This window comes from Acinonyx jubatus, chromosome D4, assembly GCF_027475565.1.
Source record: "Acinonyx jubatus isolate Ajub_Pintada_27869175 chromosome D4, VMU_Ajub_asm_v1.0, whole genome shotgun sequence".
NCBI classification, from domain to species: Eukaryota; Metazoa; Chordata; class Mammalia; order Carnivora; family Felidae; genus Acinonyx; species Acinonyx jubatus.
The window spans coordinates 89,677,982-89,680,253 of NC_069391.1; the positions used below are offsets into that span (position 1 = coordinate 89,677,982).

A 2,272-nucleotide genomic window follows, 5' to 3' on the forward strand; every position below is an offset into this window, starting at 1 on the left:
TGCCCCCATCATTCTGATACCTGAGAACCACGTCTTAGGTACCTGGGGAGGGAATCGGGAGTTTACCCGGCGATGGATGTCAACATGGAATTGGGACGTCTGAAATGAATCTAGAAGTTCGTGTTCACGTGCGCTTTTGTTTTCTAGTTAGAGAATCTAAATGTTCATCAGTGAGACTATCAAAACCCTCTCCCATCGAGTACCATTCCTAACCTTTGCGGAAAGCATGGGAAAATGGAACCATGACCAGGTACAAAATTCGTAACAGCCCCTAAATACGTATGAAGGGTCAGCATCGGGGCTGAGCACGCCCTGTGGACAAGTCTCATCGGAGCCCCGTGGGCAGGTACCGTGGCCCCCGCCATTTCGCAGGTGTGGAAGCAACGCTTTGGATGTTAATCCCCCCAAGGTAAAGCTGTCGTCCAACGGCGATATTCGTCCCCAGGCAGTCTGTACAGCGGGAGGTGCAGCCGCCAAACGCCCCTCTCAGCCCCACAGGCAGAGAGGGTTCCCAGATCCTCCCCATGGCTTCTGGCCACGGGAGCCGTGGGGACACGCCCCTCTTTCCTTTTTCTGAAACCAAACGGGCAAAGTGAGCCGTGGTCAAGGACAATCTTCCTCCTAAGTTCTGGCCTGTGTCGTATCTGCACGGTCCTTTGAAAGAAATGCACTTGATTCTGTCATTTGATAGCAGCTGGCATATTTGTGACACTTCTTGAGAATCATCTTCAGAGAAGGGCTCGTTCCCAGAACAGCTCATTCAAGGAAATATTCCAGCTGCAGCTCTGCCCTTCACTGCTGCTGAGCGAGCTGCTTGGGTTCTTTGTCCTATTTCCCCCTCCTCCCCCTCCCCTCCCCCCTCCCCCCTCCTTCTTCCCCTCCTCCTCTCCTTCCTCCTCTTCCTCTTCTTTCTTCTTAGCCTTCTCTTTCCTCACCCCCTCTCCCTCTCCCTCCTCCTCCCCCTCCCTCTTCCTCCTCTTCCTTCCCCTCCTCCCCCTCCTACCCCCTCCCCTTCCTCCCCCTCCCCCCCCTCCCCTTCCCCCTCCTCCTCCCCCTCCTCCTCCCCCTCCTCTCCTTCCTCCTCTTCTTCCTTTTCTTCTTGCCTTCTCTTTCCTCACCCCCTCCCCCTCTCCCTCGTCCTCCCCCTCCCCTTCCTCCTCCTCCCCCTTCCTCCTTTTCTTCTGGCCTTCTCTTTCCTCACCCCCTCCTCCTCCTCCTCCTCCTCCTCTTCCCCCCCTTCCTCCTCCTCCTCCTTCTTCTTCTTCTTCTTCTTCTCCTCTTTCTTCTTCTTCCAATGCTACATGTGTATATTTTACACAGGTAAAAGTAAAAGATATCAACTCACACCAAACTGTTTTTTCTTACTTGTAGCAAGAATTGCTGTCAAACTCCACTCGTTGGGCCTGAGGCCCCTTGTGGGGTTAGCAAAAGTCTCGCCCCTCCTGTAGCGCACTACCTGCCCTGTGAGTTCATTGGCCGGCCAGCAGCCTCAGCCCCATGCTCTCACAATGTGCAGCGAACTGTTTTTCCACAGTGGAAAGATAAATACAGACTCTTTTAATAAAAAAAAAAAAAAAACACGTAAGAATCCTACAAAAAAAGAAGGTCACATTATGTAGCTCATTATAAATATAACCTTTGAAGAGTATCAGGTATATACTGGATACATAAGCTTAGGAAGTGTATTAATATTATACCCACAGTAATAAGTAGAAAGGCATATGGATATCATGATAAATTTTGAAAAAAATAAATTTGATATTGAATCATACTTCTAAAAAATATGCAATATTATAGGGAGTCGACCATCTATCGGGAGTCTATATATAGGGAGTCTACCTTATGAGTTCAAACGAACAGTGCACCCCGTCAGTCCATAAATACATAAACCCATTAAAAGGGCTGCAGGTGTCCCCACAGGGGCTCAGGACACATCAGTGAGCACGCCGCTGCCCTGCGGGGATTGTGTCCTCTCTGTGGCAAGGGACAAGGGGAAACAGGTGATAAACAATAACCATAATCTAGACACAAATCACATAGTATTCACCTCAGTTGTGGCCGCACGACAAACACCTGAAAACTTGGTGGATTAAAAGAAAAAAGGCCATATTATCCCCTCCGGTGATTCAGTGGGTCACCTGGCTCAGCTGGGAAGTTCTCCAGGCACCGTGGGGGGCCCCCGGAGTGGGTGTCTGATGGGGCCCGCTCCCACGGCCGCTGTGATGCGGGCTGCCGAGGGGAGGCACGCCTGTGGCCTTGGCGTGAGGCTGGA

General features: G+C 51.1%; 1 non-coding gene across 1 annotated transcript; it reads right to left on the reverse strand.

The window, feature by feature from the left end:
- Nucleotides 1-1,363: 1,363 nt before the first annotated feature.
- LOC113594302 (small nucleolar RNA SNORA62/SNORA6 family) lies at nucleotides 1,364-1,517 on the reverse strand. Its single transcript, XR_003414664.1, has one exon. It is a non-coding gene; the product is annotated as a small nucleolar RNA SNORA62/SNORA6 family (small nucleolar RNA).
- Nucleotides 1,518-2,272: the final 755 nt, after the last annotated feature.